This window comes from Mustelus asterias, chromosome 8 (genome assembly GCF_964213995.1).
Source record: "Mustelus asterias chromosome 8, sMusAst1.hap1.1, whole genome shotgun sequence".
NCBI classification, from domain to species: domain Eukaryota; kingdom Metazoa; phylum Chordata; class Chondrichthyes; order Carcharhiniformes; family Triakidae; genus Mustelus; species Mustelus asterias.
In genome coordinates this window covers 72,313,804-72,340,614 of record NC_135808.1, presented here as the reverse complement: position 1 = coordinate 72,340,614, position 26,811 = coordinate 72,313,804, and the positions used below count along the sequence as shown (strand labels likewise).

Sequence of the window (26,811 nt, the reverse complement as noted above, 5' to 3'; positions counted from 1 at the left end):
AAACACTCATTTAACACACTTAACAGACTTTCATTTCCAAAACTTTGAGTTATGACTAAAGTAGGCCCGTGAATGAGAGCCCTTCCATTGGAATTAGATCTCTTGGGGTTTCTACAAACTGATGATCCTGAATTTCCTATGGAGAGCCCAACGGATCAGATAAACCATCTGTAAAAGCAGTTTTCTGGAGATCACTGGGTATCATAAAGAACACTCAATGACGACATATTTCTTAGGTGCCACCATTCTGCTGCCAAAACAATAAATTGAACCACTTGGAAGTCCATATTTCGAGATCAGGTCGCTTATGGTGACTTCCAGCACCAGGCTGAAGAGCGCCATGAACAATCTTTTTGGGAGTGTTTTAGAAAATTCCATTCATAGAATCGTAAAAGTTATGTCGGCCACCTGGGTGGTTCTGAAAGAAACCAAAGAACTGCTGTTAACTGTGGAAGGTTATGTTATCCGTGTCAGAGTAGAGTAGCTGGACAACTAGGGATGGATGCCTTTAAAGGTATTGATCATTAGCCTGCCTACAAGTAAACTTGCACCAGGCTCTCATTTTTCATGTTCAAAGTTGCATTTTCAAAACAGCAGCACGCTTCCATTTTCTACACTGCCCTGAGGACCATAGCATGAGGTTGCATCACGGGTGTTCGTCAGAAGGAAGCAATTGAACACAGTGTGGTGGACATGACTGTTTAACAGAGGGGGAGGAAACTTGGATTTTTCCAAGTATCTGATGCCACTCCCAGTTATTAATTATTTACAGTGAATCATTTTCCCCACTTACTGCACTGTGAACCTAAGGGATTCCATTTCTGGGAGCGGGATATGAAAATAACCTTTCATTGACCTCATCTGTCGAATTGATTGACTGCTCAATGCATCCCCAGACTGAAACAGCCCAAAAGGGGGTGGCTTTACTGTGGCCGTAAGCTCCAGGGGTCTCGCCTTTGCCCTGTGAGATGTTGGCTCGCGAAGTCGAGACGCCAGGGATGGAGGCAAGGAAATCTGAAGTAAAAGCGGAGACTGGAGATATGGGATCAAGGTGAGGCCCGGCAGGTTGGAGGATTTAGCTGCAGTCACAGTCAAGCTGGGTTGGCGGGATTTATTCCCACTTTTATTAGCTCATTCTTGTGATTTTCCCCGAGAAGACTTGATTGATGGACTCCCACAAGTTTTCTCAGAGGTTTCCAGATGTTTTCAGCGCCGGCTGTCTTAATTAAATTACACAGAAGATAACATTTCTGGATCAGTAATCTCATTATTACTCCTCCTATCTAAACAGATCGAGAGGGAGCATTTCTGGAAATTATGATTCGGGGGTGACATCATCAATTCCCCTTTGCTCGCCCCTCAAATGGTGCTGAGTTGACAGAAATTTCAAGGTTGAGAGAGCTTGACAAATGACTGCCTGTCCCCTCCTCCACCAACTCAAGCAACACTGAGCTCTCGTCAAGACATGCCTGAAAGCTAATAGTGAGACAAAAGCAAATAGACTGAATTTTTCCATGAATATGAGTGCACTGTTGCCAGCAAAATCCCACAGGGAGGAGGAAAGCAGGACAATTTTCCTTTGAACAACAATGGCCGCTGAGAACTAAAATTCAAATCACTACAAAAAACCCATTTTGTGCTGGTTGAACACTGAGGCAAGAATCAGTTTTCTCTTTGTCTTTGACTCTTCATTTGCAAAATTAACTGCTGCACTCAAGTGCTTGGAATATCATAGGTTTTAAGTTTGTGCATTACACTAATTACTAGCTCAATAGTGTGACTGTACGTTCAGCTTCAAAAGTACAAATGCCCGCTTGCAATATTTATGGGATGCTATTTTCACCCTTGGTTTCAAAATGATGAAATTACAGAAATATGTTCTGACACGCAATTCCACTTGTTTGTCCTCCAGGCCACTCAAGTCGCTATGAGTTTGGGTCAGCGGTTAAGTCGAGCAGAAGAGCAACGTGACCGAGGACATCACTGTCAGTCCCACATTAAGTAAGTGGGGCATATTATCCAGCATACTCGCCCTGGAGGCACAGACGCAGATTAGTATGTTGTGTTGGAAAAGCAAGAACTGACTGAGCTCAGCCCCTTTATTCCTGACCCAAAGCTAAAGCAAATGGAAGGTAGAATCTTATTCCCCTCTTATTTACTTTGCATCTGCCGTAATTGCTATTTACCGTCTAACAGACAGACCGTCTGCCATAAAACAGGTGATGTGAGTCACGGGCGCCTCCGAAAGAAAACGCATTGGGGGTGTCTGGCATTCCAGCGAGAGGGAAAGATATTCCACCTGCCTGGACTTCTGCCACATGCGGCATTCTTTTCTATTTAGAATCATGAAAAAACAAAACCTTTCATTTGAACATCTGTCTGGCTGAAACTTTTTGATCTCTTGCTCCCTTCTGGAACACAATTTAGGCAGTATTATTAAAGGATTCATTTTACAGCCACATTAAATTGGACTCCAAGCTGTATGTTGAAAGATTGCAGCTTGAAAGAGAAGAGAACATTCGCCTTTATATATTCAGCCTGCTCACTCAAAACATTGTCTCCCAGCATGTTTTCAGACGTGCTTTTATATCCATCCTGCCCACATTAAACGTGAACATTTTAAGTCGCCAGAAACAACTCAGATCGTTAAAGGTAGTCTGATATACAGAGACGTGGAGATTCTAGGTACAGGAGTATAAGAGGTGTTGGATATTTCTGTGGTTGAAGTATATCTGGACCAACTGCTGCAACTTCACCTGCTCTCTGGGAACAGAGAATGGCTGAACTCTCAGCCAGTAAATCCTGTGTGTGTCCCATTTTAAGATGCACAAAGTGTTCAGGATCCCGTTTTACAAGCTTCACACCCTCCAGCTGCTTTACATCCTGTCTCTCCTCATTCACAAGGCGATTCCACTTGCTGCCTTCTTCCCCCCGCACCACCAGCCACCCCGCCCCCCACCCCCCCTCACTCCGCCTCCCCCTCCCAAGCTTGTTTTTTTTTGTCCTCCTGATTTAACAGCGATTCTCAGCCTTTGACCACTGTTCCGTGCTGGGAGTTTCCAATCCTTGGCAAACAAAAGAGGATGTTTTAAAACATGAAAGAAAGAGGATGTGTAGACATCCACTTTACAATTCCAAGCCCCCTTTGGTCCAGGTTCCTGAGCATGTTCAAACAACTTTCCTCATAGCGGCAGATACAGCAGTAACACACTGCTCAAATCAATCATCCCATCTCAACCTGGGCCCTCGTTACCTTTGTTTAATCAGGAGGGGCCTTTCTTCACCGATTCACGTTTTTTTTTCCGAGCCTGTTGACTTTTCAACCCTTCCTGAACCCAATCCTCTCCGTGGTTCACAGAATGCAAACTAAGATAATGCGCCCTTAATTTCATCAAAATGTGTTCCAATTGTCTCTTTCAAAAGGCAATTCTGGCTGTGTAGAAACAGATCATTTTAAGACTGCCTCCAGGTTCATTTAGGTGAGGTTCTCTTTTTTGTTGGGAGGGGATGTGGTTATTCATCAATTGTTTGTATGAAAGTGGCTCAAATTGACTTTACAGTTGCTCTGGAGGTACTTAAATGTGACTGGCTGAAAATAAATTTGTTTCTTGTGTATCCGGGAATAATGCAGACAAATGCTGTGCTGTATAACAGATGCAGCTTTAAATACGACAATTGTCTCTGTCAGATGTTTAAAATAAATGAAGAGGTCGCAAGCATGTTAATTCATTGACAAATGTTCTTCCTGATCCTCAATATTAAGGATGAGCGCAAATCTGGGCCCAAGTAGATCAAGTCAGAACTAATCCAAATCTGGTCCATTTGATTAAATTGGGATAAAAAAAAAGCATTACTTGGACCCACCCTGGAGAAGGTTTGATTTATTCATCTCATTATATGCTAGACATTTTAAATGCTAGAAACATCATTGATTTAGAGTTGGCATTTAGCTTTAGATAATGACTATTTAGTAGTTTACTCCTCGATGTAAATTAAAAGAGATTGGGTTTATTCAGAGTAGATTAAAATGAAAATCTAATCCAGGACCAGTACATCATCTGTACTTAGGGAAAATTAAAATGGGAGCAGGTGCACTAAGATAACACATTTTATCTACAATTCTCAACACTACGGTGCAAGCAAGTACTTTGCTCCAGTTAATACAGATTGCTCTCAAACACACACTGAAGAGTTGAAGGCACACAGAGAGATGTAAGGGTGCAAATACATAATTCTTACCAACACTGAATGCTCACAAAGTCATATAAAAACTGAGAGCAGCTTGGCTTTTACAGAGTAAAGTGAGATTATGGATTTATATGGAACACTGGCTAGGAATTATCTAAACTTTGGTGTGCCTGGTTGAAGGAAGAAAATGACAAAACTGTCTAGATTCCTCAGGATGCGGCCAAGATGGGAACTTATAGGAGAAAGACTGGAGATATTGGGGTGACTTCTACTGCAGCAGAGAAGGCCAAAGGGTGATTTAAAAAAGTTTATTTTCACTGGATGAATAGACTAGAGCCAATTGTTCTTCTACTGGAGTAGTTAGTGAGGAAAGATTGTCAATTTAAGGTGGTCATGAAGAGTGAGACAACTTGTCGGGAGAAATGTACCTATGCAGAGAGTTGTTAGGGCATGGAATCATAGAATTCATAGAATCATAGTATCCTACAGTGCAGAAGAAGTCCATTCAGCCCATCGGGTCTGCACCGACCACAATCCCATCCAGGCCCTATCCCCATAACCCCATGCATTTACCCTAGTTAGTCACCCTGACACTAAGGAGCAATTTAGCATGGCCAATCCATCTAACCTGCACATCTTTGGATTGTGGGAGGAAACTGGAGCACCCGGTGGAAACCCACGCAGACACGGGGAGAACGTGCAAACTCCACACAGTGACCCAAGCCGGGAATCAAACCCGGGTCCCTGGTGCTGTGAGGCAGCAATGCTAACCACTGTGCCCCTCAAAGAATGCTTTGCCACAGGATGCAGTGAGGCAGGAGCAGATAAATACTTCAAGATGATGTAGCAGACAGAATGGGCATTGGGGTAAGTCAGATTGCTTGAAATAAAGAAGTGGCCCAGACATGACGGGTTGAACCTTTTGTGCTGTCAACTTTTATGGTACGATGGTTTTGTTCTACTTTAGCTTTCTGCTCAGCTTCAATAAATTTTGTCAATTCATTCATTTCTAATCTTCGCTGAACATGACCTTCCAGCTGGGGGTACAGGTAAGTGTAACCCAGCTTCAACGCCAACTCCATTCACATGAGTCAGCCAGTAGGGGGTGTATATATTTGCGTGAGTGTGGCAGTGGGTAATTAGGAAACCTGTCAATTTTTCCCCCGTTTGGAATGCCCCCGACCAGCAGAGAATCACCAACACTTATCACATTTCTGGTTGATGAGTTGAAAGGTTGACAGCTCAAGTCAGCGGCTAAGGAGCACAGATGAATGGCCTAACTCTTCACCATCAAAGACGCTCAACAAAACTAAATCTTTTAGCATTTTTGAACAGCGAGGTCCAGCCTGCAGTGTGCGTAAGCATCTGCATACGTTCTGACGAATTGCAAGTAAAACGACACCATTTGCAAAACTTGAGAATCTGATTAACTTGAAGTTGTGTTAAGACAAAAGAACCGCTCAAAACAGGGACTGCACCTAGACCTACCATGCAAAGAGGAAGTTACCTGACCTTTCCAGATTCTCACTCTTTTCAAAAAAAGTACTTCAGAGTTCAGGCTGGTTACACTCAGGATGAAATTTTTACCATCGTTTTTTCAAAGGTGTAATTTAGGATGTTCACTTCATTACCATAATCAACTTGAATTCATCATGAGCAATTCACCAACAGCAGCTCAATAGTTTATGTACCCTTACATGCCTTGGCAGCAGTGTAGAACCGTTAAATGCTCTGTGCAATAAAGAATTCAGCGAGACCCGACTGATATATCTGTAACCTTATTGGACACAACATGGAATCACTCCCAACTTGATCGCATTCCTTTGCTCCGAGTCTCCATTTTGTATTGGGGTTCAGTCTCAATCACAGTCAATCGAACATGCAGTCCCCAAACTATGCGGCCAATTCCCTCATTCATGTTTTTATTTGGCTTTCTGTTGGTCCTGATTGGCGAGAGGTGAAGAAATTGGTTGTAAGATCAATTAGCACCTGCCATGTGCCTGAATCTGAGAGGTTCATTGTTACTGGCGTTTACTCAAGCAACATTTCATGTAATGCTTTTCATTGTTGTCGCAATCAATAGTCAGCTAGCACACTCAGTTCTAAGCCATCTCTGAGAGGAGTACTTTTTGTTTTGGAACTCTTTTCCTCTCGTGTATAAGGCTCTCTAATGCCTGACATCTGACGCAACCGTGATTATAGTTTTTGGGAAAGTCTGGTGAAAGACGTGGATCTTGCCCTCTAATCCCTTTTTCAATAGACCTCACAGCTGCTGATACTTAAAATAAGAAAAGGAAGCCTGAGGAGGATAAACATAAGTCCTTAGGCCCCAAAAATTATAGAGTATGCAGAATATGTCAGGTATAAACTCCAATTACAGTACTTACAGGAAACCTAACTCTCTGAGCAAGAAATGAACTCAGCCAAAGATGATGCAGTACTGTCCATCATGAAATTACTTTTTGGTTAAACTTTTAACTTGGTGCATGCTGGCTAAAAGTAAGTCTTGCAGTGCGTACATTCAGTCCCATACAACTCAATTGTTTGTGCCACATAATGTCAAATAAACAGCATCAATGTGGGGATGTCTCAATCACTTCCTGTGGGAGACTGTTTTCCATCTTATTGACAGTGGACGGGAATCTCCCAAGCCTCGGCTGCCGGGTTCAATGGTGGGCATGGGGGGAAAATATGGTGCGAGGCCTAGAAATCAGTTTCACATCAGTGTGCCTGTCATGGCAGATCGGGAAACCCGCTGGAAGCCAGCGTGAAACTCATTTGCATCCTGCTAATTCAATGCAGATGAACATCTGACTGCCCACGTCAGATTCTCTGCAACATCAACGGAAAAACACACGGTTGCGAAACATGTTTGGAACAACGTGGCAAGCACATGTCGTGAAGCACCTGAACAATGCCGGGGCTGCCTCCAGAGGTCTGGATGGAGGTCATCGGCAACTCTAGAACCCGTAAATCCATGACAATTGGTAGCCAGTGGGGGGTGGGGGTGTGAGGGGAGCATCTGTGAAAAGGCCCCTCCTTATTAAACAAAGGTAACAAGGGCCCAGGTTGAGATGGGATGATTGATCTGGACATTCCAGATTTGGCGTCCCGAGGATGTTCCATCTTCTGTTCTCAGAGTGCTCCCAGAGATCTATCTTCATTTTCATGAGATCCACTTTCTTTCTTCCATAGTGGGTCAATGAGATTGGGCACCTTTTCAGTATGGTACATGGATAGGATGGCAGACTATGCACCATCAGGACTACCCTGACATGGAAAGCAGTGCCAAACATTCAGTTACATGGGTTGAGGCCGGAAAACTTGGCATATTTTCCCACAGGCCTCCACACAATGCGAGACATTCCACATTCCCACCCTGCCACGGGATGGAGTCTCCAGATGGGAGAATTCTGCCCAGTGCTGCAGAGTCAAAAATGTTGGCTTGAACCTTCATCTAAAAGACAAGGCCTTGTCTTACTTCTTGGATGGGCATTAAAAAAATCTATGATCTTATTCAATGAACAATAGTGGGGTTCCCTCCTGTGTCCTGCCTAATATTTACCCCCCCAACCAACATCTGGTAAAATACATTCGCCGAAAACCTCCGACCTCCCCTGCGGCTGGGATTCTCCAGTACCGCAGCAGTGAACGAAGTTTTGGCTGAGCACCAAATCCTCCATTCTCACTGGCAGCAGGGGCGGGTATGAATGAGAGCGGAGAATCCCGCCCCTTGTCTTGGCATTGATCACAACGCTTGTTTGTGGGATCTTGCTGTGTGAAAATGGCTGCCACATTTCCCTGCGTCACTACACCACAATGAATGAAATGCTTCCGTGAAAAGTGCTTTGGGACATGATGAGATTGGACAAGGCGATATTCACTCCCACTAGCACAGGAAGACTGAAAATATTGTAGAGCTAAGTTTTTGAACCTTAAGAGTCATAAAAATACATGGGCAGTCTGCTGAACCATTTCTGCATTTATTACAGTCAAACGGAGTTCCAAAGTTTCACCAACAAAGAGGCGCATGAGCAAAAGTCCCCCTATTTAAAAGTATACATGATCAAAGCTTTTTAGTGTCACAGGCAGTATACCCATATAAATGACTGCTGGCCTTTAGCACGCTTGGGAAGGTTCAAGGGAGAACATAGTGTCCCTGGGCCATTTAAGAAAATTCAGAAGAACAAGTTTTTTTTGCTGGTGATTGTTAGTAACTTTACAGTCAGCTGATGTGGGTATGTGTACTAAAGGAAATACCAATGAGATTCATCATTTAATTGGTCACGTCATGTAAGTCACTTGGGACTTTTTATTTAATAAAGGCCTGGCCAATCAATGTTGAGAGAATAAGCAGTTACTGTACTGAGCTCGATGACACTGCGTTCACATTCTCCGTTCGTTCCTGAATGAGCATTTCTGAACTCATTCACCCCTATGGTGTTCACGAGATATGGATCTTTCACACTACAGACAATGGGACCAGTGTAGTATTCAGTGCAATGTTCAAAGGATAACTTAAGCCCCTTTTAAAAAAAATAACTGGCTGTAATAGTGACAATTTGCAACTGGAATATTAAACTCATGATTTCACACCCGCGTTGTGGAAAAAGGAGAGACTTGGAAACCGAGGAGAAGTTTTGACATTTGCAGGACAAATTAAAAGCAAACAAATGCTGCCCAACTATCTGTGCTGAGTCTGACATGGTGATCAGAACTGAATTAAGCTGCTTCAACAATCTGATTTCAGCGTTTCTTGTTGATGAAGCTACTTTGCCCTGTGGGCTCAGCATTTTGTCTACCCGTTCCCCTAATACTGCATTAGTACCCTAATTAAAATATTATTTTATTTTTGAAAAATCAAAGGAATTAAACAAGTGAACAATATCTTGTAAGTGCTGCATTTATAAAGGCTCCTTGCCGATGAGACTTGCGGTTTCAGATTGAACAAGAATGTGATATAAATGAAGGGTGGGATTTTCCACCCACCTTCACGCCGCCCTACGTATTTTCCAGCGACGGAGGTGGCTCAACTTTGGCCGCTGGTGGGATCCAGCAGGCCTGCTGAGGGGTCCATGCCATTTTGCGTGGCTCACCCATGTCAGGGAAACTGCCATGAGGTGGGGGGAGCAGGGGTCACCTTCGGCAGCACCAGAAGATCCTGCCAGCGGCAAGGACCAGAAAATCCTGCCCGTAGGCATAAGGGCAAAAGGTTCACCTCACAGATATTGCGGGGGATGCCTGGTTCATTTTGCACCTTTGAGGTGAGATGGCTAAGGGAGAGGGGAGTGGTGGGGGGAGGGGGTTGCGAACTCTCTGCTGAAAAGTTCCAATAGTTATAATTTGATGATTTTGAAAAAAGAAAACCCAAACAGAGGAGCGTCAGAAAAACAATTTTAGGAAATAAATTTTCAGGCAGAAATTTGGAAGATCTTTCAGTGGAAACATGCCTGAGCCTCATGTCTCATTTATTAATTTGCTTGCTGAAAGGTAGAAATGAAGGCACTCATGATCTTTGCTAACACAAATACATCATCATTATAAAAATTGAGCATTTGGTTTCTCAACTCACTGCAAACAAAGAGATAAGTAAGAGATGCCAGCGGATGTTACTTAGCAGGGTCCAGTAATGAAGGTCACTCCTTCACCAAGCTATTGGCCCCAAATAATTTTGATTGAAAGGGGACAACATTCTGGAGGAGCAGAGCAAGAAGTTGTTAATTCCATCCAATAGCTGATGGTGTTTGCTGGTAATATACAAACAAAATTGATCAATTTTCTTAAAAACATCAGTGTGGTTTTGTTTAAAAGTCAATAATTTACTGTCTGGTGATCATTTCAATTGCATGTGGAAAGGATTGGCAAGTAACAACATTAAGGTTTGTTTTCTCATGATATCTGATTATTAGATTGTAGTTTCAAACAGTAATATTTCAGAAGATGTAAATGACAAGGTGCTGGAGGAACTCTTGAAGCTTGTAACCGACGTGAAGAGATTTTTAAAAAAGTTCATCTATCATTTAAACAAAAGACATACAGGCATATTATGGATAATGAAGGAATTAAATAAGTGAACAATATCTTGTAAGCGCTGCATTTATAAAGGCTCCTCTCCGATGAGAATTACGGTTTCAGATGGAACAAGAATATGATATAGATGTAGGACGTGATTTTCCACCCCCTTTCATCCCGCCCTAAATATTTTCTGGTGACGGAGGTGGCTCAACTTTGGCCGCTGGTGGGATCCTCCAGTCCTGCTGACTCCATGCCATTTTGCGTGGCTCACCCATCCTACATCAGGAAAACTGCCATGGGGTGCGGAGAGCAGGGGTCGCCTTCGGCAGCACCAGAAGAGCCTGCCAGAGGGAATGTGCAATGACCCTGGCTTTACTAGTGATATTCACATCCCAGGATCAAATAATAAAATAAATACAACGGTAATAACCAGCTTGGACAATCCTGTTTCACAAATGTAGCAGTGTGAGAGACTTGGACTGTAACAGAGGTGTAAGCTACTGTACCATCACACCCACATAAGATTTGCTTTGTAAAACTCTTCATCAGTATTGCTCTCAGGGCAGTGTTATATAGTGTCATGGACAGGATTTGTGCATTTCCTTTCATTGCCCATGATCAGCATGTTTTCATGAAGAGGTGAATATTTTCTTATCCTCAGAGTTAAATAATTCCAGCAGCAAGCTTTTTGAGAGTTTAAAAATAAAGGGTATTTATTATTATCCACCTAGCCTGAATTTGACACAACATCGCACTCACTAATCCCACATAAAGATTAGATTCATAAGATATTCAGCTTATGAATATCTTAGTCTCTTTCGTGACAGTTTTGAACTTTCTTGGATGAAGTTGATGCTTTTATTGAAGTTAAGTTCTTGGTAAAGCAAATGATTGTCAGTAAGCTGTTAGATTTCCTCTGGGTAGATTTCCAAGAGGTTGGATCTCAGGTGATTCTAAAATTGGAACAGACTAGGGATTCTATCTCTCTGTCAGAATCTCCCACTTTCAAGGTATTGCTGTTTATTGTCTTGGCTGCTTAAATGGCTTACAGCTAGTTTGATGACTTGCAGTGGAACTTTCTGTCTGCAAGCAGCTTTTTGCTGGTTTTAAAACCGACAACAAAATGGTTCCCTTATCATGTGACTTACACAAGTTCAAAGTACTTTTTTCCCCAAACAAAGCAGGGTGTGTACGGTGATTCCAAAAGTCTTGTGCTGTCATTTGACAACTTGAAATTCACTCAGCCTAATTTGAGTGAGGAAACCACCATGGTAGAATAGAAGGTTGATTAGCTCAATTTTCATTCATCTTATACATTCATCTTGAGCCCACATTCACCATCTGTGCAAATGCCGGCTGGGTCTGAAGATCCAGAAGTTGAAAATCTCACTGGTGAGATCACAATCTCGGATCTTCCTCGCCCCTCGCTGGTGACATCATCAGGTTCATGCCCATAATGAAAGTGAACCTGTTTTACATGAATGTCAATATATTTCCATATCCTTAACCTGCCCCTTCACCAGATAATGACCCCCCACTGTACTGATGCCACGCCAGAGTGAAAAGTATAACCCCCAGCGGAGAGGGACATGGCCAGGCAGTGGCCTGGCAATGCCCCCTGGCACTACCCCTCAGCACAGGTTGTCACCATGCTGATGCCAACCTGGAAGTGCCAACCTGTGTCAAAAGGCGGGCCCATTGGGAGCCCCATGGGGGAGGAGGGAATGATGGTGGCTGAGAGTGGACAGAGGAGCAGGGGATGCTGGTGGTATGGGGGGGGGGGGGGGGGGTGGCGGTAGGGGAGGTGATACCAGCTCCAACTGAGAGGAATGAGTAGGAGAAGGGACTGATGATCGGATGAGGAAGGGGGGGGGGCATGAAGAAGAGTACCGAATTCAATTGGGGGTGGGAAAGGGAGCCCCTGAGACCTCTATGGTGGGCTGGACTAAAGATTTACATATGTTCTGATCAGGGCGCCCTTTAAAGATGGTACACCAATCTCAGTGCAGCCGGATTTTGCCATGTCGAGACCCCACCCCCCTGTATGATGGTATGAAACATTCCCCCACCTCCATTTTTTAGGCAGAGTGTTGTAAGAAAACCAATCTGTTTCTGTGGAGAGAAACACACCAGTTTCCTTGCCGGAAACAACACTTTGCCATTTTTTGGTAAGATTCCCCCCCACTGAGTTTCCATGTCTCCTTTTGTCCAGGATGAAACAGAGTCAGGTTAGCTTAAGTTCTATAGTCCTGCTTCACTGATCCATCCTTAAACAAAGGAAAGTGTGCATTTCCTGGATAACTGTGTATGTCCACATTTAATTAGATATTCACTTGAGACCTTGTACTGTCTGAAGCTCCCAATGCCCAAGGCCATACAATTTGCAGCAGCCATTTTAATAGAATGTCCGGCTTTTGAATGCATTGACTGAAAGTTCATAATGTACTGGGACATGACAATAGCTGCATTTTACTTTTAAACCACCAACATCTATAGAACAGTGTGAGTATGTGCAGTGTGTATAGCTCTTTGATGCAGTACTGAAGGAATGCTGCATTGTCAAAGTTGGCCTTTTTCCCAAGAAGTGTCTCAGCGATGGCTCTATTTTCCAGTTCAGCAAGAAGCAAGAGATCTTATGGCATTACTGGAAGCTATTTATTTGCTATAATACATTTTCAGTTACACTTTTCCCTCTGAATTGTTTTCTGGGGCATGTTACAGCGTAGATTTGAAGTATGCTTCATTTCGAATAGTTGATGCAAACAGCCTGAAATTGTGAATGCTTTTTTGCAACATCATTGCGTTCCTTTGTCAAGAAGTTAATAATAGGGTGGGGATATTCCTTTCTGAGTGATTGTGAATGATATTGTTTATTTTTGATAATGTTCCCAGTGAATTTATCGGCTGCATAGATAGCAATGGGTCCTTGTGTTTTACACAAGAGCATTTGATTTATATGCGTTAATTGGCAATTTGTTCAAAATCTGTTTACTTTTTTGTGTGATTCATATGATGGAAGCTGATTTTAAAAGCAGGAAGTTCTCCCAATCACTCGAGGGATGGCATTTGTCAATAATTTGTCAGATCCCAATCCATTATTATCATACCACAACCTCTGCCCATTAAATAATGGGCATCATAAGCGTAGTATCACAAACATAACATTCACCTGTAGGAAAAATTTTAAATTGAACACAAGGCAAAATTCTTCAACAATGGCACCATAGAAAGCATTTGTAGCTTCAGTTTGTCAGTGATGGATGACACAGCAAATGATGAGCCTGAGAAACTTCTGATCTGGAATATTAATCCTTTGAATATTCTAGAATCATAGAATCCTACAGTGCAGAAGGAGGCCATTTGGCCCATCGAGTCTGCACCAACCACAATCCCACCCAAGCCCTATCCCCATAACCCCATGCATTTACCCTAACTAGTCCTCCTGACACTAAGGGGCAATTTAGCATGGCCAATCCACCCAACCTGCACATCTTTGGACTGTGGGAGGAAACCAGAGCACCCAGAGGAAACCCATGTAGACATGGGGAGAACGTGAAAACTCCACACAGACAGTGACCCAAGCTGGGAATCGAACCCAGGTGATTCTAATATTAACAGATTCTTTTTCTACTGAGCATTGAAATCACAGCTGAACCACAATATGAATCTCTATCAAAAAAAAACCTGGTTTTGTACAAATTGCCAATTAACACCTATTAATCAAATCCTACGTTAAACACGAGACCCACTTTTATCAAAGGAGCCCATAAACTATGTAATTCACTGGGAACATTCTCACCAATGAGTTATGATATCATTCACAATCGTTTAATAACAAGAACACCTCCTACCCCATCATTAACTTCCTCACAAAAGAACGATTATCTTTTTTTTAAGAAAGAATAAACAAATCTAGCATTCACAATAATTGGCTGCTCGCATCAACTTGAACAAACTTCCAAAACTATTGCTGTAATGTACCCCAGAAAATGAGAAAGCCGTCCAACAGTGAATGGGTATAATAGGAATTAAATGACTTTAAAATAGATTTTCAGCAAGTACTTAGTGGGCACAGGGCAGCCTATTGGCATCCATCACTGGCTCGCAAATGCAAGATTAAATTGCATGCAAAGTCTTGTAAGTCTGCCAGAAAGCTCTTATGTGTGCAGTGTACAGTAATTACCAACATTACCTCCAATAAATGTGATATGATAACATCAGGACTTGACGAAGGTTTTAAACGCTCCATCCAGTTCCATGGCCATTTTCAAAAGATCTGACACAAAGACACTTTTAAACAAGGTATCAAATGGTCCTCCCAGAAGGACAGCCTAGACTCAATCTTTCACGCTGAATGTGCCCTTTCTTTGTGTCTAAATTCTCCTGTCTCAGCAACATCCCCACACTGCCTGGGTTTTCAAAAACCCAGGCTCAGCAAAAACTTAAACCCGTATCAATTATAGACAACTGTTTGAAAATGTGTACTGAAAAGTTAGCCTGCGCTTTTAGCTATTTTAACAATCAATGCATAATTATGAGTCGCAGCGATAACTGTTGAATCAAAATTTCCAAGAAAAACTAAATATAAGCAAATTGCTAAAACTAATACATTTGTTTCATTATTCTCTTCCGAGAAGTTTTTAGACAAGCAACCAACATTGGGACAGACAATGAATTGACTTTAAAAGTGGTTATGACCTAATATGTCTGTGGAACTTAGTGCTCCCCTGATACAACAGCAGAAAACAAAACTGATGACTTTACTACTACACTCAAAGCTATAAAATGCTTACTTAGAGACAATTCTCAGAGAAAGAGCATTCAGACGTTGCTTATTCATCATTGTCATTTCATTAGCACGCATGAGGTTTTCATACAATAAACCACATCATCATCTTTAATCAGACTGAATGCCAGGAGATGGGGCAAGATAAATTGTTTTTTTTTAAAATCAGAGACACTTTCTATACAGTCACAATTCAAGGGCCCAAAATCTCACTGAGGATGACTAGGCTAAAGCAGCTGTTTGCACACTTGCCTTCAAGTCTGAAGTGTTGGACTTGAACCCTGCACCGAGTTGAGCCCATAATCAAAGTTGACACTTGGAATGCTGCATGGCTGCAGTTGCTGATTTTCAGATAACATGTTACATCACGATCCTGTCTTCCAGCGAGAATTAAATGATCCCACACCACTTCTGGAAGGAGAGCAGGGACCTCCTCCAGGTGTCCTGAGAGATTCCTTCCTTTGCTAAAATCACAAAAAACAGTCAGTTTAAAGTTTAGTTCATTTATTAGTGTCACAAGTAGACTTACATTAACACTGCAATTAAGTTACTGTGAAAATCCCCCAGCCGCCACTCACCGGCACCTGTTCAGGTACACTGAGGGAGAATTTAGCATGGCCAATGCACCTAACCAGCACGTCTTTCGGACTGCGGGAGGAAACCGGAGCACCCGGAGGAAATCCACGCAGACACGGGGAGAGTGTGCAGACTCCACACAGACAGTGCCTTAAACCTGGAATCGAACCCGGGTCCCTGGCACTGTGAGGTCGCAGTGCTAACCACTGTGTCACCCAATCAGCTGATCATGGACATATTTGTTTATGGGACATAGTGATGTGCAGTTTGGCTGCTGCATATGTCTGCATAATAACAGTGACCGTGGAGTGTTTGAGGTGTCTGGTTGTATCGAAATAAGGCACTCCCTCCTTTTCTCTTCCATAATGAGTAGAAATGGTGGGAGAAATCTGAAAGTCTCTCCTCTGGCTGCAGGTGTTGGGACAGTTGGAGCTTTCAAAATTGGGATCGATTGAATTTGAGTAGAAAAGGAATTGAGGGATGTTAGGTAGTTATACAAAGTTGCAGTGCAGATCAGCCATGATCTATTTGAATCCCTACAGTGCAGAAGGAGGCCATTTGGCCCATCGAGACTGCACCGACCACAATCCCACCGAGGCTCCATCCCCACAACCCTACTTATTCACCCTGCTAATCCTCCTGACACTAAGGAGCAATTTAGCGTGGCCAATCCAGCTAACCCGTACATCTTTGGAATGTGGGAGGAAACCGGAGCACCCAGAGGAAATCCACGGAGACATGGGGAGAACGTGCAAACTCCACACAGACAGTGACCTGAGGCCGGAATTGAACCCAGGTCCCTGGCGCTGTGAGGCAGCAGTGCTAACCACTGTGCCACCGTGCTACCCTTATCCCTTCTTGTCCCTGTGATTCTAATGCTGAAGGGATAGCTAATATAAAATGGTGTCAAATAAACAAATACCCTAAAGCGATACGAGGACAAGAATAATTTAAGTAATCCAATAAAATGGTGGTGTTCAGTTTAACAGGAAAAATCTGGTAAGTGGGATGATCGCATTTTCACCCATGTGTGTCATTGGTAACATAGCTAGAAAGAAACAGAGTTGATAAAGCAGTGCATTGCTGATCTAAAATTGGAAAGAAACGATTTGCACCTAGTTTATAATCTTAGTTTGGTCAGTATGATCTAAACTAATCAAGGAGATGTCACAAGAGAAATAATTTACAGTGTAAAGAGACGCAAAGAAAACCGGGTGCATGTGATGATCTCTTAAAATAACTCTTCATTATCTGACAGACATAATTATTCAGTGACAGAACAGCAGACACCGCGACAACAATATCTATTTAACTTGCTGTAAAAATCACAGGCACCAATTTGATCAGATATCTAAGTGAGGGCTGCAGGCCCTGTCATCCCACTACGAGGCTTGTGTCCTTCTACTCTGTTGTCCTAATAATGGTATTTAAATTACAGACTTGCAGATGTTTCGCAGTCACAATAAAACCTCAGCATATTCTCCAGTCTCTCATTACAGTCTGTCTGTGCAGCAACAACCCTCTCATCTTCTGTTCAAGCTCCTCAGCTGCCTTCAACGAATAAAATATCCAAGGTATCTCAGCGGAATGGAAACTTTTTTTTTTCTCTTTGAGCCAATATCGCAGCGCTGCGTAAGTCTTATTTCAATTGCAGGCGAGTAATTTTACATTTCCTTTGAAGAGGTCTGAGGAATTCTTTAAAAAATGAACCCACGGCATCTTTCCAAAATATTGCTTGTGAATTTCCCCGTGGCATAGATTTAAAATTATATGGGTCAGCAAGCAATTTTTCTGCTTCCAACAGCGATGGAGCCTTCTAGAAGGATCTCTCTCTCTAACCCATTCCCTCTGCTAAAGTGTCTGATCGTTCACTTTGCCTCAGGTTCAAACCCTACACGTAACTAGATAGGAGTACCAGTCTCTTGTTGATGCAAAAGGATTTGTGTTTCTTTTACTGTCTCCCTCCTCCAAATAGAATTGGTCTCTGTATTTCCCTCTCCCTTTCATTTCACATAGTTATGTCACTGACAACTTACTCATTCATCCTTTCAAAAGGACTTCACTTCCTTCTCTCCTTTCAGCAGTGGCCATCTCGTACGTCTTCATTTGTCCATTTCCCATGTAACAGCAGTGTCAAAATAAAAAGCATTGCGGAATTAGTGCATCAGAAATAAGCCCCATGTGCACACCCATTTTCCTTACCTTTTCCTCACTTATCTATTGTAATTTTCCCATTCTCTATTCCTTCTTGCTATTCTGTTTCACTTCTTTTTCTCCTGTTTATTTCCGCAATCTGTTTGCTAAGCCACTTCTTGCACTTTTCCCAGTCAAGGTGTCTGTGCAGGTTGCAAGGAAAAAGCTGTTTAAAATTGGATGATCCATAGTCAAGTCTTATTGGAAAGATGCTCGCAGACCATTGGACATCGGGGCTGGGATATGAACAAACCCCAACAAATAGTTTTCTTTGTAAGCTTGAGGAGACAGGAGGAGGGAGGGAGGCAAGATAGTTGTATGGTGACTCTTGACCAGTTCCCCAGCTAAGGCTGTGACGACTCCTCGAAATTTTAGTCTTTGGATGCCGATGAACAAATGTAATGCATACTTCGCCCAGTTACTTTCTAGGAGAATATAATTCCTGGAGTCCAGGATGTTCAAAGGCTCAGTAGGATATGTTATTCTACTTGTAGAAGGGTGGAATGTTCTGGAGAAAGAGAGGATTGAATCAACTTTATATGCAACATGATGCATTTTTGTTTTATCTGGTATATAGCACTCAGCTCAGAAGTGTAATGGTGGCTGTGTGTTGGGGAACGTATTTTGCCCTCACGTAATTGAATAAAAATCTATGACTCATGAAGGAATTTCTTTTTAGGTTTAGGAATTCATTGTTTATGTGAACAATGTGACGAATGAAAGTGTCACAAAATGGAAAATAGAGGAAAAAAACTATAAAGAATAAAACTGGGTAGGTAGACTACATTGTTATGACATAAGACAATTGTCACAACAGGGGAGAAATTTTTAAGATTCTACAGTCCCTGAAATTCCCTGAAATTCCAAAGCTTTATAGTTTTGTGGAAGTTGGATTGGGAATTGTTAGGCCAGACAGAGTTTGGAGATGACACAAGTGGCAACTTGCAGTCTTACAACCCCTGTGTAAAACCTTCAAACCATTAGCAATGACAACATTTCATACCCATTGTCAGAATAGTGATCTTCATCCAGTTTTAATTCTCCTCCATGCTGCAGAAGCAGGGTCATTTAAGTTCTGGTATTGTGGAGAGTTGCTGGTCACATCGGCAACTCAATTCCTTGTGCATTGAACTTAATGAATGGATTTCCCTCCAAACCTCTGCTCAACATAACGATTTCCTTCAAAGCCACAGTCCCTTCCAGGAATGGAAGCACTTGAGAGAAATCAAAACTACTGATGGTGCTTGCCAGAATTTTCCTGGTGAACATTGAATCTCCATTTTAGGCCGACATTCAGCACCAAATCAACAACTTGGGAAATCTTTGTATTTGGAGTGAATTTAGCGGGAAGTACTTTCCTCGGTATTGTATTATTTCTTTTGAAAAATGAGCTTGCTTCTCAGCAAATTCAGGGTGGCAATGGTTTGTTTTGTTTCTGCCCTTCCTTCCATAACTTGATTAATGATATTAAATTGAAAAGGCCATGGCGAATCGTCTGGAATTCAAGTTAGTAGATTCATTTCTAATGCCAAAATGTGTAAGCGATATGCACACAACATGCAATTGGGTGGATTTCTCTCATTAGTATGTTTATTCCTTGAAACAAAATGGGATGATTGATATATCAAGCACATGACTAATTTACCCCAAATTTCCTTTAGAGCACCAACAGATGTGTATTGTGTCCCTGATGCGAGTCTAATGGATCTATAACGGGCGGCACGGTGGCACAGTGGATGGCACTGATGCCTCACAGTGCTATGGACCCGGGTTCGGTTCCCGGCTTGGGTCATTGCCTGTGTGGAGTCTGCACGTTCTCCCCGTGTCTGCGTGGGTTTCCTCTGGGTGCTCCGGTTTCCTCCCACAGTCCAAAGATATGCGGGTTAGGTGAATTGGCCATGTTAAATTGCCCCTTAGTGTCAGGGGGACTTGCTAGGGTAAATGCATGAGGTTATGGGGATAGGTCCTGGGTGGGATTGTGGTTGGCACAGACTCGATGGGCCGAATGGCCTCCTTCTGCACTGTAGGATTCCATGACAATTGCAGGGACTGGATACTTTAGTTTCTAGCCAATTCTGAACATTTATCATTCCGGGTGGATCACCGACACCAAAGCAGGTAGAGCCAAGTTGGGCAATCCATAGGTTAAGAACTTCCATTTTCCTGGTTCAGAAGGAAATTGCCACAGCATTGGAGAACATTGAGAGAAAAGCAGTGGCAGCCTTCAAAAGCACTTCATTAAGCGTTGAAGAAAGGGTTCTGACATGAACCCTGAAAAAATAAGTCACATTTTTGAGGGAAAAAAATGAAACAGTCTCTTTAAATAGAGGGACAAGCGGCAGAGCTTCATTTGTCCCATGTTGTGATGAGTAAGTAGCTATGATGCAACCCAAATGAGCATCAGACATTGTTCAGAGGAGCTCTTGGTTTAGCCAATAGCATGTGGTGTGAAGGAGTTGCAGCTGTACTTTCATGTTAACAATAGCTGTTGAATCTTTGTAGTAAATCTGTCTGCTGAGCAATCCTGTGCTACATTTCCAAATAAATTGAACCCATGTTTAGTTTACTAGTCCTGTGCAAGATTGCTAAGTTTGTCTCAAGCAAACACAACAGTCCAGAGAAAAGGTTGGGGGGGGGGGCAGTGGCCGGAGGTAAACATCTCCCCCACCCTTTGTGGGCAGGCACCGAATTTCTTAGCCGCAAGAGATTGGAAGCCTTTAGTAACTAACTGGCCTCAAGTTAAATGCAATCCTGCTGGTCCCACAAACCATCCTGTCACACTCCAGGGCCCTGATTTTACTGGCATATCCACCCCGATTCCGCCCTGAGGCTCGCAGAATGGCATTCTCCGTTGGCCTCAGGCGTGATCTTACGAGCCTCGGGTGGGCATGCCGGTAAAATTCCAGCCCCAGTCTTTGTCTCACCTTTCTCAGTACCATGTCCTGCTGAATTTTGATGATGCTCAATATTCAACGGCTTGCATCGCAGCTTAGGTTAGTCTCTGGCACTGCTGTCATGATTAAGCTTGAGGTCCTTCCTAAAGTGTGGCTTCCAGTGACAACCTTGCGATCTGAAATCACGTTGCTCGGAATGCCCAGTGAGCAGATTGGCAATGCAGAAATCAATTTGCTATTCTCCTCTAAGGGAAATAATAGGTACTTGTTTTTGCCCTGTTCACCATGTCACATCATTTCTGGTCTTCCTAATGTAATCAATCTGCAGAAGCTGTAGAACATTTACTGGGTTATATTCTCAAATATAAGATTTATAAAAGGTACAAGACTCCAATAAACCCCAGTGACTGATGGTCAATATGCTGAGAGTTACCGGAGAACAATGAGGTTTCAGTGCTACCTGATCAACTTGTAATATAATTACCTTTCTGCTTCCTTGCGACATTAAAACACCAAGGTCACCGTTTAAGAACACATCAATGGCTTTTGCAATATAAATCAAAGACGTCACAAGGAAAAAGCTGCTTTATGCTCTCAATTACATGTGCCCTACACAATTTAATAATACACACCGGACATAACGTACTTCAACACTTTTACCAGGAGCAAGTTGAAGACTTACTTTGGTTGCATTGTGAAAGTTAACTCCTAGAAGAAACTTACCAGGGAAACACATTTCAATTCAAGTGCACAACATCTGTCAAAGCTCGAGTTGTGTGTGGAAAAAGAATAACTCTGTATTGGAATTTATTGGTAGTTCACTCGCTATTATAATTGTAGATCGTCTTTGATGGATGAGCTAAAGGCAGGAAGACTGTACTCATTGGTAGCACGTCATACAGACCATGCCACAAGACAAGGCTCTGCAGCTGAAAATAAATAGCAGCAAAGTGGGCTTTGGGTTTTGAAATGACTTCTGTGACTGATATTAGCAACTGGCATCTTATTATCTGCACGCTGCATGAATGATAATAAAAATCTCCCAAAACCTTGTTTTCACTGGACTATGGAGGGAAATCAAAATGCTTAAAATCTCTCTGACACAATTGCAACCAGTTATCAAACATCACCATCAGCCAGCAGCTGGCAGAATTCAGTGCCTTCCCTGCTGTCAGACTTCATTGTAAGAAAAGTCTGCATTCTGACTAAATACAATGACTGCGTCTGAATCGTTTCATTCCAGAGCGATGAATGTCTAAACATGTCTGCCCTGTTTCATTCAAGTGTAACATGGCCAGGGGTCTGTGATAATAACAGTATTAGATCTAGGAGACAGTTTTTTTGGATGTACTGTATACACAGTATGTTTTCTGTATGTTAATACTGATGTCGATGTGTAATTAACATTCCTTCAGTAGCCAGCGAAACATTTCACCTTTTTGTTCCAAGTGGCCTAGAATTTCAAACATTGCCTTGTGAGAATGCAATGCTTTAGTCTTGCCTCACCTGGAAAACTGAGATAACTGAATCACTTCAGTTTCACACCTGCAGAGCGCATTTTTCTCCTTAACCCAAGAAATGTCACAAATGACCACCTTCTACTTCGAAGGTTCAAAAAAGTCTTACGAATGGATGATAATGCCTGAACCTCAGCCAGTTTTTCAGAGATTTGTGGAACAACCCTCCCTACCACTGTACAAAGCACAAAAAGTGCATCAGCTGGGAGAGTAGAGGCACCCAAGGAAATCAAATAAAAAGCGGAAAATACTAACCAAAGCTTCCAGTCTCAAAGATTCGGTTTTGGTTTTCCTAACATTGACTCTTGCTGATAGGTAATGAGACACATTTGTATCCTTGCGTATCTAAACAGTCACACTTTGAAAATGGAAGACAAGATCAAGCTCAAGACATTACTGCCCCATCGCAGTGCATCTCTCCATAACACAACCTCCCCCGCCCCGCCCCCTTCCTCCCCAGAGGATGCACATTTAATTGACCAAATTGGACAGATCATTAGCATATGAAGTGGGCTGCCAATTCTGCATTGCCCCCAAATGTGTCTGGGAAGTGTGTTTTCCACAAGTCTTGACTGATTGATAGTTATATACCCCAGTTGGCAAGCCCCACTTTTTTAAATAAGAATTTAGCAAAATAAAGTCAGCTCAACTCTGTGACAGATCCTGGCAAATAATAAGCAGCGTTACTTGACAGCACATCCAATGATAGATTTGTTTCTCAAAAGCTAAGAAGTGAAATTGGACTTTGGCTAAGTCATGGAAGCGGCAATATTGTATTGGTCACCCGTTATCCAACCTGCCGGATCTTCAGTTCCATCGACTTGGATAGAACTGAATATTTGCTGTCATAATATGTGCAACAAAAAAGATTCACCTGTTAGGTGTCCCCGTCCATGTCTAATTGCACCTCACTTGCACTTACTCTTGGAATAATTAATACAATTTGCCATACTCAAAGTAGAGTATAGACACATGGGGCCACCTAATTGCCTGACTGCTAACAGATGGATGCAAGTCTTGGTGCGCAGCCCTGAGCACAGCCCTGAGCACCAATAGAACTATTTCTGCTTGTTTCCAACACTCTGAGGCACAGCTGTGGTGAGCTTTATTCTTCCAGAAAGGGAATAAGTCTGATAAGCCACCCATTCCAATCTGTCAGCATCGTACGCTGAACAGCGACGGAGCGGCACCAACAGTTGCTGTGGAGGAGCTCAACGTGTAGTCAGTGCCACCCTCTTATTTAGCAGACCAAATGGATCGTGCAAGGATCTCCTGTTCTAATTTGATGGGAGAGTAACAGAAATCCCAGAGCAAGAGGTTTCGGTTCAAGGACTCAAGAAAGATAAAAACACTGAGAAGGAAATTGATTCCATCTCAAGAAATAGAACCTTAAAGTTATTCATCTTGTTTTCAAATAAGTTCCTGATGTTCCGGGATAGCTCAATAATTATATTTTAGTACATTTTCAAATCTATGTAAACCATACATTTTTATATTGTAACTCCATCATACATAAATCAATTCCCCCCTTTGTCTGCCCATTCCTCCATTCTGTTTTAACTTTATATTCCATTAAGGAGTCAGGTTTCCATATGTCTCAAGCATCACTGTGCACACATGATACACTTCCTCCCATAATCTGGATGAGGAATGATTGAAACATATGTTTCTGGTGGGATGGTTCTGCAATGCAATGCTGAAATTCTAACCCATCCAAAATGGAAGGGGTGGGGGGTGAATATTTCTGTGGCTGTTGAGTGATAATAGAAGATTTACAGAAGGCACTGTGAGGAAAACCTTTTCTTCACTCAAAAATTACTACCGGACGTTCCTATGTGAAAAGGAAAGCCCAACTGGTCATAATACATATGTACTATCCAACAACAACTTACACTTATGTTGCACCTTTAACGGAGCTAAATGTAGCAAAGAAACTGAATGAAAATAATCAGACACAAGTTGACATTCAGTCAGAGCAGAAGGCATTAGGGCAAGTGACCAAAAGCTAATCGAAGAGGTAGGCTTTAAAGAGGGTCTTTAAAGGAGGAGACAGAGAGGCTCATTGTTTAGGGAGGGAATCTGATGTCTGAAAACATGGCTGCCAATGGTGGGGCAAAGGGAAGTTGGGAGTATACACGTGGCCAAACCAAACCAAAGCTTCTTGGAGGGTTTCAGGGCTGGAGGAGGTTACAGCTACCGCCCCAGCCACTAATAATGCTAACTCTGGGTGTCAGAAAAGGATTAAGAACCCAAAGGGCATGGACAGAACAGCAATACATCACGCTGCAGTGTCTACACAGCAAAGGCATGCAAGTCCAATTCCCACTTCGATGAACTGCTGATCTCTTCTGAGCCGTTACTAAGCAGAGATCAGATACCTTGCACACAAGAATGGGATAGTCAGGAGAAGAGTCATCCCTGAACCGATTTCCTGGAACAAGTCACCTCCCTGGCCTCTTAGACAGAAATAAACACCAGAAGTTTAAAAGAATGTTTAAAAGCCTTGTAAAAGACGATTACAAAGGTGACCTTAGCAAACAAAAGGTTTCATCATTATGTGTTTTTTCCATTCACGTTTTCTATTATTTATGCAAAATCATGTCAAAATGGCAGAGGATTAGAAGAATGCAGAACATTACATTTTTACCTATTGTCAACCACACTTCACCTTGATACTTAATTACAATATCTTTGATAAAAGCTGCCAAAGGCTACAGTTCTCTTTGTTTTCTTGGTAACTCAAAATTATTTACCTCCTTACAGCCTGATCTGAGGTTTGTTTAACCCAATTGAAGATCTTTTTCTTATTCTGTCTCATTTGATTTTCTATTCCTTCGTAGTTTGGTGTTGCATTGGTCTTGTCACTCATGCAGCCCTATCCCTGTTCTCAAAAAAACCGATGCACATTTACAAATCTTCTATCTACTATCCCAGTGCGTGACATACAAGAGAGTGTGGATCTGCAAATTTCCGGCAAGAAAGCAGGACCTCAATGTTGCATTTGAACACAGGCCAACAATCTGTCTCCCAGGGAATATTTCCCCAATATGTGCAGCATCAAGGGTGAGTAAGAGAGTTGCTTTTTAGAAAGCACTCTTCTTAGTAAAGACAGAAATTAGACTGAATACAGTGACGTCCCATCAAGAATTGGAATGAAGCTCTTATAATTTTGTAATGCAAGGGAGTGAATTACCGTCAGAGTTCTCCCACTTCTATGCAGGAACTTTGGCAGTAGCCCTATGGAGTTCCCAGAGAAGTGGCACAGCCGGCCCACATCACTCTCCCTCTAAATAGACCAGACAGAGGATCTGCCCAGAGATAAATCCCCAGAAACTTTCAGGAACAGAGAATGATCTTTATGGTCAATCAAACCTGTTTTATTTCAAAAAAAATTACAATCCTTCATGTATCTGCCTTGGCATCAAACACTCCCACACCTTCCTTCGCCAAACAGGGAGGTGGTGGTACAGTAGTTGGATTGCTAGTCCAGAGACCCAAGGTAATGTTCTGGGGACCCAGGTTCAAATCCCACTGCAGCAGATGGTGGAATTACAAAACAATCTGGAATTAAGAATCTAAATGATGATCGTGAAACCATTGTAGAATGTTGTAAAATAAACCCATCTGGTTTACTAATGCCCTTTAGGGAAGGAAATCTGCCATCCTTACATGGTCTGGCTTACATGTGACTCCAGACCCACAGCAATGTTGTTGACTCTTAACTGCCCTCTGAAATGGCCCAGCAAGCCTTTCATTTCAAGGGCAATTAGGGATGGACAACAAATGCTGGCCCAGCCGGCAACGCCCACATGAAAGAATTAAAAAATATATAAATCTAATCTTGAATCCATGTACAATATATATCATTTATTTCAACAGCTTTCTGTGGGAACTTGACAAGTAATTCTGCCTGAGTTGCTTACTTATTCTGACTAGAACTTGGTTCCTGGGATTTGAATTTCTCACCATTGTTAACAATTAGACTGCATCAATTCAGTCAACGATCTTCACATTCTCTCAGCAGCCCAGGCTCTCCTGCACATCATTAAATATATTAAAATGTGAATAAGGCTGAACTAAGATGCACAAAGTCATCAGTCATACAATCTGTCTAATTTAGATGTGTGAGGAAGTTTAGTCTGCCAGCAGATTAAAAACAAACTCCAGAGGGAGAGATAAAACCAATCCAAATCAAAATTGCAGAGAGGTAGACAAGTCCTCATCAAGTTGCACCAAGTGCTAAAACTGATGGAGGCTTAACTTGCATCTATTTATTATACAGGAGCAAACACTTACAGAGTGATTGGAATGGTGTGCACCATGTCTGAGTACACACAGAAAATTGTTCTTCATTTGCACAAGCGGCATGGTGGCACAGTGTTACAATGCCAAGGACAATGCCAGGGACTCTGGTTCAATTCCTGGCTTGGGTCACTGTCTGTGTGAGGTCTGCACATTCTCCTTGTGTCTGCGTGGGTGCTCTGGTTTCCTCCCACAGACTGAAAGACATGCTGGTCAGGTGCATTGGCCATGCTAAATTCTCCCTCAGTGTATCTGAACAGGCGCTGGAATGTGGCTGGCGACTAGGGGATTTTCACAGTAATTTCATTGTAGTGTTGATGTAAGCTTACTTGTGACACAA

The 26,811-nt window shown here is 42.4% G+C and overlaps 1 long non-coding RNA gene across 1 annotated transcript in view; it reads left to right on the top strand.

Annotated features, from left to right (window-relative positions):
• The window catches only part of LOC144497901 (uncharacterized), a 76,766-nt gene that overhangs the window by 14,167 nt on the left and 35,788 nt on the right, over nucleotides 1-26,811 (top strand). The window contains exon 2 of the long non-coding RNA XR_013498573.1: nucleotides 1,913-2,001. This is a non-coding gene — a long non-coding RNA (uncharacterized LOC144497901). The remainder of the gene's footprint in view (nucleotides 1-1,912; nucleotides 2,002-26,811) is intronic.